The following is a 16,079-nucleotide window of genomic DNA, read 5'->3' on the forward strand; positions in this document are numbered from 1 at the left end:
TCTTTAATTTTTGCTAGTGATTATTATGTGTCTCGGCGTGTTTCTCCTTGGGTTTATCCCGTATGGGACTCTGCGCTTCCTGGACTTGGATGGCTATTTCCTTTCCCATGCTAGGGAAGTTTTCGACTATAATCTCTTCAAATATTTTCTCTGGTCCTTTCTCTCTCTCTTCTCCTCCTGGGACCCCTATAATGCGAATGTTGTTGCGTTTAATGTTGTCCAGTTATTCTGCTATTGATTCCTTCTAGTGTAGTTTTCATATTGTATTGTTCATCTCTGTTTGTTCTTTAATTCTTCTAGGTCTTTTTTAAACCTTTCTTGTATCTCCTCGATCTTTGCCTCCATTCTTTTTCCAAAGTCCTGGATCATCTTCACTATCATTATTCTGAATTCTTTTTCTGGAAGGTTGCCTGTCTTCACTTCATTTAGTTGTTTTTCTGGGGTTTTATCTTGTTCCTTCATCTGGTACATAGCCCTCTGCCTTTTCATCTTGTCTGTCTTTCTGTGAATGTGGTTTTTGTTCCACAGGCTGCAGGATTGTGGTTCTGCTTGCTTCTGCTGCCCACCCTCTGAGAATTTTCTTACTTTAGTTGGAGGAGTCAGGGTTCACATTGTGATGGCAGCTCGGCCTCCCGTCCCCCAAGAACATCCCCCTACCTGGGATGTTTCAGGTGGAATTTGTGCTGTCCCCTGCTTATTATGCCCAGCTCTGTGTGATACTGTGTGTCCTTGACAGGAGTCTGGTAGCCAAGGCCCAATGAATGCCAGGAGCTAAGAAGCCATTCAGGAGGAAGATGCTTGAGCAAGGTCAGGGGTGCGCAGGAGTGCAGGAGGAGACTGTAAGTCGTCAAAGGTGCACCAGCACCATTATACAAGTGCTGAAGAATGAATGGGGCTGGGCACTGAGCATCAGAGCCGCTCACCTCGCAGGAAGGGCAGTGGACCACACAGTGCGTGCCTCCTGAGGGAAGAACAGAACCACCTGTGAAGTCGCAAACCTGAATGTGATCAAACCTCCCACTTCCAATTCACAGGAAATACAGAGAGCAGAGAAACGTGTTAAACAGCACCATGAGGATGCAACCAGCACAATCCAGACTCTGGGAACTTTACGTACAGGATGAACAACCAAGTTGCAAGGAAAAGCAAAACGATGGAGGTGGAGAGGGAACCTACAGATCTAAAAATACTTAAAATATGTATCAACCACTAACGGTGCGTGGACCTTATTTGGATCCTGAATCAAAGAAACAAACGGTGAAGGGAAAAATTTATGAGACCAGTGACTGGATATTTTTGACATTAAGGAATTAGTGTTAACTTTTTAAGGTGTGACAGTGGTCAAAGTCCTTATCTTTTAAGGACACATACTGAAATATTTACAGCTTACATGATATGATGTCTGGTATTTGCTTCAAAATAACACAGGAAGGGGTAAGTGGATGGGAGTGTAAGTAAAAAGATTGAGCACTAGTTGATCATTGTTGAAGCTCGATGATGGATACATGGGAATTATTTTATACTATTCTGGCACTTTCTCGAAATGTATGTTTGAAAATTGCCATAATAAAAAAACTTAATAAAACTATAAAACATATGTGGTGAGGAGAAAACATCTGGATTTGGAAGGAAGGTGCAATCAGCCAACTGGCTGGGGGCCGAGAGTGGGAGTGCAGGAGTCAGGCTGCCTGGGCCAGGGACACACATGTGGGGAGGGCCTCCTGGATGGGCAGATGGGGTGAAAAGGTGAAGGAGTGGTTGGCAAGCCTTTCAGTTCTCAACTGTTGATTAACGGTCAGCTTCCTCAGTTTCCAAGACCTTAAAAGTGTTTAAAAGAAAATAATTCCACAGAAACAAAACTGGCCACAGAAAGCTGGCTGCTCAGCTCGTCCATGCCTCCCACCTACTTCCAGGCTCTGTTGTGAGCACCAGTTTCCAAGCCCTACACGATGTCGTCTTTGCTTGGAACCCGAGGGTACGTGCAAGCTGCTGCTGTTTGCCGTCCCTGACCTCGGGCCGGCCAGGCATCCTGGCTTCAGTCATGTCCTCATGGGCAAAGTCCCAGAGCCAACAACAGAGTGTGCCAGCTGATGGAGTATGGACGTCATCGGGTCCAACCCTCTACAACTGCTCTCCAGAGAAGCCCCAGGGAGTAGAGTCTTTGTGTCCAAGCAGCACTGGGGGCAGTCTTAGGTAAAAGTAAGTAATTCCGTGGAGTTTTCCAATGTTGAAGCATACGTTCACCCAAGTACACTTGTATTGCATGTCTGCTGCATGTCAAGCCCTGGCTGGGCTTTTCTGTGAGGGAGTCGCAGATGAGTGAGAAATAATTTCTGTCCTAGAATAGCTAACTAGATCTGAGTTGGAGGGAAGGGAGAAGGAAGGGGCAAAGAATTAAACAGAATATTCACATACGTTATGGGCAAGAGAACACTGGCATGGGAATCAGAAAGTCCAGGGGCTCCTGTCAACTGTGGGTTTCTGGGCAAGTGACTTTCCCTCTCTGACCCTTGGCAATCCTGTCTACGAAATGGGTGTGATAACCTCAGCTTGGCCGAACCTCCAGAGAAGGCATTTGGAGAACCACTACATTAGCTCATGTAATATATGGTTGAAGGTATTTTGATAAATTAATAAATATGTTGATTTCAAACATACGTTTTTACCACAGCAAGGGACTCGTAAGTGGCGAAAAGGTTACATACCCTGTCCCACCTTAGCTGAAAGCAGCCCCCTCCCAAGGCCCTGAGCTCAAGACCCCGGGCAGATGTACAAAAGGGGAGACAACACATGTCTGGGGTGGCTGGAGGGGGCCATCTGGCGGGGGCGGCGCAGAAGGAGGTAATGGAAGAGGTGAGATGAACATTTCCTTCCTGCTGTGCCGTCAATGGAGAATAATAGGAAGAAACTGGTCTGAGATTTTGACACAACGTCTAATCAAAGTGACTAGACACAGGTGCTAACAGAACTTCTAAACTGTGGGGCAAGTTTGTGATTTAGGAATTCCAACTTTAAGACCCTGGAGATGGACCAGACTGACCCTCTCGTGGGCTCAGCCCAGAATGGGGTGAACTTTGCCCAAGGAATACAGAGAAATAGAAAGAAAGAGACAGCAAGTGAGGCAGAGGCTGAGGCAGGGCCAAACCGGGGCTCTTTCATCTAAAAGCCACTTTGTCAAGTGCTGTCTGGGCTCCATCAGCAAATCAACTGGCCACCTCTCTAGCGCCTGTTCTGTGTGGGTAGCACTGGATACTCTGTGTGCAGAGGAACAAGGCCCTTGACCTTGGAGAATTTGCAGAGTGATGGAGAGACAGATTTGCCCCTGAATAATAATTCCCTTAGACTCGGGAAGCTCAGAGCAGGGCATCAGGGAGGCCTGGAGAGACTTGGGGAGGCTTCTGGGGGGAGACAGGCCTGGAGCTGGCTCATGGAGGACAGACTACAGGCAAAAGCTTGACAGATTCACAGTCAGTCCTTGGCTGAAGAGAGAAACAGGTGTTTTGAAAATGTGATGCTGCTTTTCACTGTAATTAGTAAATGTGCCCTGAGTTAAGAGTATGCCAGAATAGTAAAGATTTTAAAGTCACTACCCTATAGTTTAAGGGCATTGTGTCCTGTGGGAGAGGCCTGTGTATCCTGGCTGAGTGGCTTCAGAGGCTGGGTCTACTCCCTTCCCAGGGAAGATAATCTTTGCACATCTTAAAGAGAGCAGAGAAGATGAGTTCAGAGCCCTCTCCCTGCAGCCCACATGGGAAAGTCCTGCTGCCCCCTGACTAGTTTCTCTTGCTGCAGTGCACTGCAGTCACTGTTTTGGCTGCCCTTGGAGCCAGTGGAAGACAGCTGGTAGCTCTCTCTTGGGTGGAGAGCACTTCCTCTGTATGAATTTGAGTAAGTGTTGCCCAACTGTCTGCCACCTGGGCTTCTCAGCAGCTGTCACTGCAGCAGAGCAGAGAAGGGGAAGTCAAGAACGAAAAGCTCAGGGCATGAGGTTGGCCGGTGCAGCTATGGGCCGGGTCAGGATTGGGGTGGAGAGCAGGATGACAGACTGGAGAAGAGTGGAAGGACCTGGGCCTACCTGGCCAGCCCTTTCTGGAACTCCCTGGCATTGGAGCCATGACTGACTTCCCCTGACTGGAACATGCCTGTTCCAGGAAAAGGCCCAGCTCTTGCTGGAAAGATGCCTCAGTGGGTTCCAGAGAAACCTGACCACTCATGCAAAGACTCTGAGCTGCCCTCATAACCTGCCCTGCCCACCAGGGAATGATTGATGTGCTGTGGCTGGGAAATCAAGTCAGCAGGAAGCAGATGGTTTGAGATATTTCAGAAGAGGATGAGACAGTTTGAACAACAGAAGAAATAATGATAATAATGAAATAAAATTAATACTCATGAGTCTATACTGATATAAATAAATAAATAGGAAGAAAGGCTAACTTTCTTACAGTAAAATTCCAATTAAAAAATATAGAAAGAATGATGGAAATAGAAAGTGACCATTTGGCAAACACCACAGTAATAATCATTGTCAGAAAGCATCATTGGTGGATGCTAAAATTAGTGGTAAAAGTATGATAAGAAGCAGGATATTTGCATAGTTTCAAAGTACCTCCCCACAAGATGCTTATTACAAAGGAATAAATAGTAATTTCATGGTGGAAAAACCTGGCAGACACTACCTTACCAAGTGATCAAAGTTAACATTGCCAGTAATGAGCATATTAAAGTCAGGTACATCTGGTATCATGCGCTGAGAGGGACACATCACTTCCCTGGTGTTCCTGCCCAAAATGCATAACCTCAATCTAATCATGAAGAAGCATCAGACCAAAATTTAGGGACATTCTACAGTTCTCTTCAGAACTGTCAGGTCATGAAAGATAAAGCAAGACTGAGGAGTTGTCTCAGAATGGAGAGACCAAGGAGACACAACAACGAAATGCAGGGTGGGGTTCTGCTTCAGATCCTGGACCAGAGAAGGGACATTAGTGGGACAATTGGTGACATTCGAATAAGGTCCGCAGATTAGTTAATTGTATTGTGTCATGGTTCAGATCATTGTATTGTGGTTCTGTAAGATGTTAACAGGAATTCTGTGCACAATATTTGCAAGTCTAAAAATTATTTTTACATTAAAAACTTTTAAAAAGGGGGTGAAGAAGGAGCCCAGGTTCTAGAACTTAGTTGTTCCCCAAGATGGAAGCAGGACTCTATGGCCTTATTCTCTCTATTGGTAACTAGCATTTGGCCTGGAGAGACTTGGAGACCCGCCCACTAGGAAGGTCCCCTGCTTCCCTCTGTGGGAGTGAGAACCCATCACAGGCTTGGCCTCCTGTGGCCTGTCGATGCCAGAGAAAGGCAAATGTCTGCCTTTGTCCACCTCTCTGGGGACATTCAGTTCTCATGCCTGTCTGAGGGAGGCACCATCCCCACACCCCCAAAAGATCTGAAAACCACGGTTCAGAGAGGTGAAGCCACCATCTCTAGGTCACACAGCAGGTACATAGCCAGATTCAAGCCCAGCTCTGTGTGACCCCATTGCCAGTGACTGTAACCACCTGACATTATTCTATTACTGCTCTATTCAGGTAGGGGCAACGAGCGTTCACCAAGCAACTACTGTGTGTCAGGCTGGCAGTGGGGCTGGAGGTGAAGGTGGCTGAGACATTGACCCTGGACCACAGGTACCATCCTGGCGGAGAGGTACCCTCATACTGCCAAGCATATGGCAGGCAGTGTGTCGCACACACATATTCGTTCATTCAGTCTGCTCTTGCCTGGCCCTGGACTCAGGCTGGTGGGTCAGATATGGTCCTTGCCCTGGGAGCTCGTGACGCAGTAGGGGAGCAGACAAGTGAACAGACAGCTAGCTATGCGGAGATTCATGCCATGATGGGAGTGGTATAGGGGGAGTAGGGACGGGGAAAGAGGGAATATGGTCTAGAGAGTCTAGGAGATGAGAATATTACTGACACTGTGGTGGAACAGACACAGCACTGCTTGGAGGGAGTATGGTCAGAGAAGGAGAGTTGGGGGTGAATGAGGGAATGGGTAGAATCCTGCTGGGGAGGTATCCAGGACCAATGAAGCTGGAGGCTGGGAAGGCCACCTAGATAGGGGACAGGGTAAGCGAAAGCCTGGAAGTCTGGACTGAGGCAGGTCATGTCCTTGGCCCAGCTGCAGGGGAATCGTTCCAGAGAAGTGTGGTTGGGGACACATGTTTTCCAAAGTAATTAGACTATCTTTGGGGGGAGATGTTCTTTCATGGGGGCAGTCATTTGAGCTTGACTCATTTTCAGTGAGGGAAACAGCTTGTGGCTGTGCAGCCGAGGTGGGTCTGGGGCAGGCGCAAAGAGGTACCTTGTTCCAGCCAGAAGGCAGGATGTGTGCAGGAAGCTGTCCAGGGAGGGGAAGAGCTTATAAAGAATCACACCTTCTGCACTTCCCTGAGGAAGAAGGACGCGGGCGCTACTGCTCTCCTCCTGGGTGCGAGGTGGACACCCCTAGGCAAGTGGGGCTGGCTCTGGTAGGTTTCTGAAACTCTCGGAATGGGGTGGGCCCTACACAGGGGCCACGGGTTGAGACTGGATCCAGTGGCCCGGAGAGTGTGGACAGTGTGGGGAGAGGCAGGTGCTAAGCGGGGTGAGTGTGGAGCTCTGTCTCTAGGGCAGCTGTTGGAGCAGTTGCCCCAGCAGCTGGGGAGTAAGGTGGTCTGCTGGCCCCTTGCCCCTTTGATTCCGGCTCTGAGAATCTGCTTCGTGGATTCTGGAAATCCCTGAAAGTTGGTACCGACATGGCTGGGTGACCTCAGGCATTCCCTTTCCTCTCTGGGCTGTACTGTGTCGGGGACAGATGAGATGGCCTTTAAGGGTCCCCCTCCCAGGGCTGAGGTTCCCAGCACACATCCACACTCTCTCCTTATGCACCCCCCATCCTCTCTCTCTTTTTTTTTTTTTTTTTTTTTTTTTTGTGGTACGCGGGCCTCTCACTGTTGTGGCCTCTCCCGTTGCGGAGCACAGGCTCCGGACGCGCAGGCTCAGCAGCCATGGCTCACGGGCCCAGCCGCTCCGCGGCATGTGGGATCTTCCCGGACCGGGGCACGAACCCGTGTCCCCTGCATCGGCAGGCGGACTCTCAACCACTGCGCCACCAGGGAAGCCCCCCATCCTCTCTTTTTACCCCCAACTCCTGCCAAGTTATCAGCCCCTCCATCTGCCCCAAACAGTCCCAGGATCCCTTCATCCCAGCTTGAGTCAAGTGTCATTTTAGGGTCTGGAGGGGAACCAATAGTTAAGTGCTAGGCACTTATTTAATTATTATAAAAATGCCACCAGGAAGCATTTTATAGGTGAGAAAACTAAGGCTCAGAGAGGTTAAGTAATTTGCCCAGGGTTACTCAGCCATTAAGAACTGGACCAATCTATAGTCTGTTCTTCCATGCTGCACCATGCTGAGTGTACCACCCTCCCTGGGGGTGGTGGCGGTGGAGTGGGTATTTCATTTTGACCCCAGCATAATGCTGAAATGCAAAAGCACGGAGCTCGAGTAGCGAAATTTTGGGCAACAACAAGAGAGGCCCCAAAAAAGGCAAAAATAATTCGGGAAAGGTGTGAGTATCTTCAGCAGCAGCTCCTTGAAGAGTCGGGCTCTAAAATTGCTTAGTTTTTATCAATTGAAACAAACTTTGGGAGGAGGGGTTGCTCTTATGATTTCATCAATGTCACAAGCATCTCTGTTTCCTGGTAAGAGCCCGGAAACATGGAGTAATGTGGGGTCCCAGGGAGTGGGGAGTGGGTGGGCCTCGCAGATCCTAGGGAGTAGGAGGCAGCATGTCCATCAGGAGGCTGCAAGGGGCCCCCTGCCTGGTGGGGACCAGACAAGGCCACTTTCTTCCAGCCAGACTTTGTGACTCCACAAACCTAGGGAAGGTTAGTGCAGGAGATGGGGGCTCTGGGCATGAAAAAGGCAAGACACACCAACATGTTCCCAAGGGTTATTTTGGAGGGAGGTAGGATTATGGGGAGATTTTTAGCCTCTTTTCTATTTTTTTTCTTGTATTTTCACATTTTACATTGAGCATATTATTACTTTTGTAATCAGGAAAAATACATGTTAAAAAAGTAAAGAGGGAGAGTGTGTGCAGTGGTCCAGGACTCAGTGATCAGGGCTCTAGGGTCAGCTCTGCCTGGGTTGTGGTGAGGCCCTGGGCTTCCTGTGAAACCGGGGAGGGGACACCTGCTCCCCTCCTCACAGGGAAGCCAGGAAGACTTGCAAGGACCAGGGTATAAAAGAGCCTCATGTAAATGTCAGGACTGGTTTGTATTGTTTTCATTGGGTTTTATCATCACAATGAGTCCAAATGCCATGCTTCCCAAGGGGGACTGTGCAGGGGGCAGCTGTCGGTCCTGTGAGCCTGCGAGGGCTCACAGCAGCTCTCAGTGTGTGGTTCAAGGCTCCAGATCTAGAGCCGACTGGTGGGACTTGATTTCTAATCCTGCAGTACACTTGCTGTGTGTCCTTGGGCATGTTACGCCCCCTCTCTGAGCCTCAGTTCCTCACTTGTAAAATGGGAATAACAATAGTGCTTGTCTCAAAAGCTCATTGTGAGAGCAGTAAGTACCTTAACACATATAAAGCTTGGCGGGCAAGTCGGGGAGCGGAGGGAGGGACCACAGCTCACTTGTTATTTTCTTTGACAGGCAATGTAATTTAGTGTTTAAGAGCCTGGAGTCTGGGGAATTCTCTGGCTATCCAGTGGTTAAGACTCTGCGCTTTCACTGCTGAGGGCATGGTTTTCACTCCTGGTCAGGGAACTAAGCCATGCTGCATGGTGGACAAAAGGAAATGGACTCTGGGTTTTAGTTCCTGGTCTACTACTCACTTGCTCTTGGGCCAGTTCCCTAATCTCTGTGCCTCAGTGTTCTCAGCTACAAAATGGGACTAATGATAATGTTTAATTTCTATAAGGTAAGTATGAGGATTCAATAATATATGTGAAGCTCCTTGTCCCTGCACCCAGCACACTGTCAGGGCTCCATGGTGTTAGCCATTATAATAACTGCACCACATTTAATCCCACGAAATCCTTCGCTGTAGTATTATTTATTTTATGATGAGAAAACAGCCTCGTGGAATTCAAGGGTTTAGGATGGAAGCCCTGACTTTGTCTTGGGGCTGCATGAAGGTTTAAGCCCCAGAGCATCCCAGACTGAGCAGTGGAGCAGAGACCCACCTCTGCCCCCTGAGTTGGTCATTCCTGAATTCTCTCCCTGCGTGCCATTCCCATGGCCCTGGACCTCTTTCCTCCTGTCCTTGTGTGGCTCTCAGTTCCTTTTCCTGTTTTCTATTCACATACCATCAGTCCCACAACCAGCCTTCCATTCAAGCATCCTGAGCAATGGCAGCCTGGTCTCCTGTCACTCTCCATCTCTAGTCCCCAACCTTCACCCCTATCTTTTAATGAGCTAGCCTAGACTCTGGGCCTAGGTTCAAATCCGAGCTCTGCTACTTACTAGCTGTGTGCCCTTGGGCATGTTCCCTAGCCCCTCTATTACTCAGTTTCCTCACAGGTAAAATAGAGATAATAACTATCCGCCTCAGAGTGTTATTGCAAAGATGAAATGAATTAATGCATGTAAGGTTCTGAGAACAGAGCCTGGCCCATAGGAAGTGCTATGTAAGTGGTGGGTATTGTTGTTGTTATTGTTATACATACAGTAGAGTTTAATATCTTGTGTTTTCCCAAACCCAGTAGGAAGAAAAGAGAGATCCCAATGCTGTTACCAGGTCCCCCACCTGTGCCCCAACAGAGCACTTTCCACAGCCCGACACTGTGGTCAGAGTGTCAGTCACTTCACAACTTCTGCCTCAACTTTTCCAGCCACAGCTGGGCCGGGAATACAGGATGGGAATGCTAGAATTATAGGCAGAGAGGGGGGGCCCATCACTAGCTGAGCCAGGTTGGAGTCCAGGCCTTGGGACTCTGTCTCCACCCTAGTCCTCCCAGAGCAGTCAGGGGAGCCTTCTGAGGGAGGGAGCAGGGGGCGGCCACAGGGAGGCTTGCGCCAGCTGGAAGTGGCCTTGAACTTGGCTCAAGTGGAAATAGTGGGGGCTCTGGGCCGGTCACACTCCATGGTCACGGGCTTCCAACACTGCTGAGGCAGAGCTTGCCCAAGCTGAGGAAATAACTCACAGAAGGAGGGTCTTGGCTCAGCTGTGTGCAGGGCACCAGTGTGGGAGGGAGAAAATCAGGCCAGGGAAAAAGGAGGAGAGAGAAGAAGGGAGGGAGAGGGTGATTGTGCTGATTAATTGCATGGTCATATGTTGAATGCCTCTCAGATGTCAGCCCTGTTCCGGGGAGTTCCAACGCCTGGGAATCCCCAGTCTAGCAGAGGAGGCAAGTGATCCTCAAAAGGTGACTCTGTTTCTAGGAGGTGGATTTGACGCTGAGGAGTGACCTTCTGTGAGTGCTTGGGGGGCTGGGGGAGGGGGTTCACCAGGCCAGTGGCCCAGGTAGCCTCCTGGGAGGGGAGGATTGAGGTTGCATTTTAAAGGATATAAATCTTTTTCCAAGGAAGCCAGCAAAATTATCGTCCACTGAAAGTGATCTCAAATGTTATTCTTTGTTTTATATTACAAAAGCCGGTGTGGCCTCTTAGGGTCGCATTTGATCTTGTTTATTCACTGGTCTCAGCTGCACTGTGGGCAGCACACTCAGCATGGGGGTGCTGTGGTCAACTGGGAGGGGACCTACACGTGACCCTGTCCTCAAGGCCTCTTGACTAGGGAGGAGGGCAGCCATGGGGTTGATGTGAAAGGTGTAAAAGGGAAGGTGGTGGGTGACAGCAAGACAGGCAGGTTTGGTAATGCTCCATGGGATCCTGATCAGAGGTATGCTGGTAAAGGTTTAACAACTGATTCTCAACAACGGTGGGCGAGGGAAGGGAAGCTCCAGTTGATAGCATTTGCCTTAGTGTAAATATTCCTACCATGATCAATTTCAGGCTACTGCCTTACCACTGAATGTGGAATTGGTTAATTCCATGATTGCTTGTTGAATGCCTCCCAGATGTTGCATTAGTGGCTCTCGCCAGCCGGTATGAGACAGCCTCAGCATATGGCTGACTTTGAGTCTTCTCTGCCACCCATTGATGAGGCCAGAAGTCCCACTATCAGAGGCTCATCCTTCAAATTCAAGTTTGGTGCATGTTGAAAAGGGGAGCTGGGGGAAAAGGGCCAGTTCTGTTACTGAGTCCAAGCTTGTACTGCTCCCTGGCTCGACAGGGGATGAGGTATTGGGCAAGGAATAGTGACTTTATTCAGAAAGCCAGCAGGCCGAGAAGATGGGGGACCCATGTCCCAAAGAATCATCTTACCTGAGTTATTAGAATTCAGGCTTCTTTTATACTAAAAGGGAAGCCGGGTGTGGCTGGTGGTTGCAGACCTTTTGGTACCAGCCAGACCTTGGTGGGGATGTGATAATCCTTTGTTCCTGCAGCTGACCACGTGGGACCGGTCAGATGTTCCTGTAAACCTTCAACAAGACAAATGTTATTTTCTGTTCTGCAAATTTTTATCTCTATATGAGTGAAAAGTGTTATGCCTTTAATGGTCAAGCTTGGGAGGCAGAGCCTTGAGAAAGGGTTATTATGTATATTTCAGGCTGTAAGCATCATTCTTTACTGTTGGATGAGACAAAGGTGCAGAGCCTGCATGGCTAAGCCCAGGCAACAGAGCCAATGTGGAGTCAGGTTTGTTCTTCTCTGTTACAGTTCTACCTTGTATTGTTAGGGCCATCCAATCCTAGGCCCGTCATTTGCTGATCTTAAGCTGTGGGCAATTGGGCTTCACCTCTCCAAGCCTCAGTTTCCTCATCTGGAAAATGGGGATCATAATGGTACTGCTTATCAGAACTATGGTGAAGATTAAATGAGAAGGAGCTCAACTAACATAGCTACCTTCCTGTCTAGATGGACATAGCAGTATCCTCTCTCTTATTGCCTCAACTTTGACTTCTCTGAGAGGCCTGGGGAGGGGAGGCCTGGATCCTCAGGAGAAGACATTAACCTCCAGCCAGATTCTTGCTAAGTTAAAGCTGGAGCCAGCCCAGGCCAGCAGCCTCAGGATGATGTTACTGCCCCAGAGACAAGCTGTAGTTTGCCCTTGTGCCCTTGGCTTCATTGTACGGGAAGCTCAGCTGACCTTGCCCTTGCTGTCCCTGCTCCTTTCAGCCTCCTCTCTATCTCGTTCTCCAGATTCCCCAAAGGTTCTACTCCAGAGCTTCATTTGGGGTTGCCTTACTATCTGCTAAGATGTGAATAACTGACACTGCAATTCATTCCTCTCAGGGTGTTTCTGGGTAAGCCAAATAAATGAATTCAGGTAATAAGGAAAAGTGAAAAAACAAAAAAAGGGAAAACAGAACAGGGCTAGATGGACTGTTAGGAGTGGGGTAACAGAGACCTGAAGGGCAGTCAAACATGGGGTTTGTGGCTCACTGCAGCCGTACAGAGATGACTCACTGTAAGCTTTGCACAAGTAGTTCCCTTTCTTTGAGTCTCTGTTTCCCCACCTGTATGTTGGAGGAGGTGGACACCATGTACTCTCACTCCCTCAGTGTGAGACGCGGAGGGCACAAAGGGTCACAGGAAGTGACCCTATTGCCACTGTGTCAAATTACCACGAATTCAGTGGCTTAAAGCAACACAAATTTATTATCTTAAAATTCTAGAGATCAAAAGTCTAAAGTGGGTCAGCCCAGTTGCATTCCTTCCGGAGGCTCAGGGGAGGATTAGTTCCCTGCCTCTTCTAGCCTTTAGAGGCTGCCTGCATCCATTGTCTTGTAACTGCATTCCTCTGACCTCTGTTTCCATCGTCACATTTCCTTCTCTGATTCGGATACTCCTGCCTTCCTTATAAAGGACCTTGTGAGTACAGTGGCCCCACCGGGATAATCCAGGGTACTCTCCCTAGCTCAGGATCCTTAATTACTTCTGTCAAGTCCCTTTTTTTTTTTTTTTTTTTTTTTGTGGTATGCGGGCCTCCCTCTGCTGTGGCCTCTCCCGTTGCGGAGCACAGGCTCCGGACGCGCAGGCTCAGCGGCCATGGCTCACGGACCCAGCCGCTCCGCGGCATGTGGGATCCTCCCAGACCGGGGCGCGAACCCGGTTCCCCTGCATCGGCAGGCGGACGCGCAACCGCTGCGCCACCAGGGAAGCCCTGTCAAGTCCCTTTTGATATGTAAAGTAACATATCCACAGGCTTCAGGGATTAGGATATGGTTATTTTTGGGAGGCTCCTCTGTTGACCGTAGGGAGACTACGTTTCCCAAGGAGGCTCCATAAAGCCTTGGGGGCATTAATGGTGGAATCTACCAAGGCTGGACCAGCCAATGAGGGTGAAACCTGGGCAACCAAGACCTCCTGAGCTCAAATCACACCTCTCTCAGGTGGCCCCTTTTGATAACTGCTAGACAGGGCAGAACAGAGGCGGAGAATGAGATGGGACCGGGGACAAGGCACTGTTTCTGAGTCTGAAGACCTGGGGCTCAGATGCACTCAGCCAGTGACTTCCTGCGTGATTGTGGAGAAGTTCCTTTGCTCCTGGGTTAAGTGGAGCTGACAGTTCCTTCCTGGTTTGCCTTCCAGGACTACCAGAGTTGATATGAAAGTGCCTGGCCAATTGTCACGTGCATATGACTCATGCTGGTTGCTGTTGTCATTGTTGTTGGTATTATTGATGAAAGTGATGGGAGGGGCTGGTGGCCCCAGAGGTCCAGAGAATGTGGAAAGATTCCCAAGGTGAACGATCTGGAGGCCAGCGGCCCCGAGAGGGAAAAGAACGGAGTGTTCCAGGTGAAGGGAGCCTTGTAAAGGTGACCTGGTCCAGCCTGGGGCCTGCTGACCCTGACTTCTGGCTTTGATCAAAGCAATTATCAGACTTGGTTGTTTGTTAAAGCAGAAGTCAGAGACTTTCAGAAGCCAGGTCAGGATCAAGGTCAGTGCTAACAGACTAGAAGAGCTGGTATTTAATTAGTGGTAACTACTGACTAATAAGTCCTGATCAGGCCCAAGTGCAGAAGGGCACTCCCTCCTCCTAACGCCAGCAGCTCACGGACTCCCAAACCAGCCATGTGCTGGGGATCGGGGGGGTGCCCATACTGGTGCCCAGGAAAGAGGGGCTCAGGGACAGGAGAGCCCAGATGCACAGGAGGGGAGTGAAGGACGGAGAAAGGAAGGCACAGGGCCAAGTTCTCGAGGCCAGTGAGGAGCAGAGCCCAGCCCTAGTTAAAGCTGCAGAGGCTGAGGTCTTGGGGTGGGGATAGGACGTCTGTGTTTCCCCAGCATCTGGCCCAGAAGCCAGTTGACAGGAGCCTAAGGGTGGGGCAGAGGCTCAAGGAGTAGGAGAACTCCAGGGCTCTCCTGAGAGAGGTTCTGTCTCAGCAGAATTGCATATTTCCATCACAGGGTCACGGTGTCATGGATACTAGAAGGGTCAGCTGAGGACCTGAGTCAACATTTCTTTCAAAATTCTACCTGGAAAAAAAAACAGACAAAACTTCTACCGGGGGCTTCCCTGGTGGCGCAGTGGTGGAGAGTCCGCCTGCCGATGCAGGGGGCACGGGCTCGTGCCCCGGTCCGGGAAGATCCCACGTGCCGCGGAGCGGCTGGGCCCGTGAGCCATGGCCGCTGAGCCTGCGCGTCCGGAGCCTGTGCTCCGCAACGGGAGAGGCCACAACAGTGAGAGGCCCGCGTACCGCCCCAAAAAAAAAAAAAAAAAAATTTCTACCGGGAAGGACTGGGGAAAATGTTTGCAATATATATGTAAAAAGCTAAAATCTTTACTATATAAAACCTCTTACAAAATGAGAATCCCACCCATTAAAACAATAAATCATGCACAGAAGACATACATACAAAATAATACATTCAGTGTATTAAAAGTTCAACCTCATTTGAATCAAGGAATAAAAACTAAAATACAGAGGTACAAGGTGGAGTTGATTTATATTTCTGGGTTTGTGGCCCATTATCATCACCAGCCTGCAGGTCTTATTCTGGTGGCTGTGCATGATTGCCTGCTTGGGCCACAAATTCTTTTTTAGCTCTTTCCTCTCTCCTCCCCAAACCCTCTTCCTCTTCCTCTTCCGTGAACAATCTAATGTGTTGAACATGGTCTCTCTCCTTTTAGAACACAGAACAGAATTGAGCATAATCCTTGCTTCATGACACGTTTTTCACTGGTTCATGTGAGGCTCTCTCTTAAAAATTATGTTTAATAATACAATTAAAACCTGGGAAACTGCTGCCCAGAGAGAACTTGACCATGGACAGTGACCTGCCCCATCCCGTGTCTCTGGCTCCTCCTGCCCAGGCAGCTACCATCTTCAGTCTTGTGCCTATCTTTCCCCTGTCTTTCATCTCTTTGAGCTCCTTCACAGCATATATTAATATACTTCCTGAGGTGGTTGTTGTTATATATATATGTTTCATTTGTCTTAATTTTATTAAAAGAGTATCATGTAAATATTTTTATCATGTATGTATTTTTATGGAACCTGGAGATAGCAGTAAAGAGGTAGAGACACACAGGGTGATGATGAGGGGTGTGAGGAAGGGGTCTGTGATGTCTCCCGCGTTTCAGTCTTAGGTGACCGAGTAGCTGGTGGCGCTGTTCAGTTAGATAGACAAAGGAGAGGAGAAGAGGCTGGTTTGGATGATGATGAACTCAGCTCTGGGCAAAGCAATAATTTAAGCAAATGTTTATTGAGTGCCTTCTATGTTCTGGGCATTCTTCATAGAGCTCGAAATGCTCTGCCTGAATTATAACATTTAAGCCTCACAAGAACCCCGCGAAAAGGCACTATAATTAATATCATGTTAAAGATGGGGAAACTGAGGGATTAGTAGGTTTAGTTCTGAGTCTATGGACATGATGGTTCACACCTTTCTGCTGCAAACCTAGAAATAGTGGATAAAATATTGTTAAAACATTAAATATTTATAAATGAAGATATTGACCTAAAACTAAATATGTATAAATAAAATATTTTTAAGATAACCAAAGGAAGGGAAATCCTCAAG

At 48.7% G+C, this 16,079-nt stretch overlaps 1 protein-coding gene across 12 annotated transcripts in view; it reads left to right on the plus strand.

Annotated features, from left to right (window-relative positions):
• The window catches only part of ACKR2 (atypical chemokine receptor 2), a 112,120-nt gene that overhangs the window by 93,159 nt on the left and 2,882 nt on the right, over nucleotides 1–16,079 (plus strand). For 2 of the 12 annotated variants that reach the window (XR_008615835.1, XR_008615836.1), the window contains one exon: nucleotides 737–1,584. The exons of 5 other annotated variants lie outside the window; for them this stretch is intronic. The gene's annotated coding sequence lies outside the window, so the exon portion shown is untranslated. Of the gene's footprint in view, nucleotides 1–736; nucleotides 1,585–5,289; nucleotides 5,682–6,439; nucleotides 6,524–10,306; nucleotides 10,460–16,079 lie in introns of those variants that run through there. 5 more of the 12 variants (XR_008615837.1, XM_007106780.3, XM_028478529.2 and 2 more) reach the window with 5 other exon arrangements.

The sequence above is a fragment of the Physeter macrocephalus genome, chromosome 18 (assembly GCF_002837175.3).
Source record: "Physeter macrocephalus isolate SW-GA chromosome 18, ASM283717v5, whole genome shotgun sequence".
NCBI classification, from domain to species: Eukaryota; Metazoa; Chordata; class Mammalia; order Artiodactyla; family Physeteridae; genus Physeter; species Physeter macrocephalus.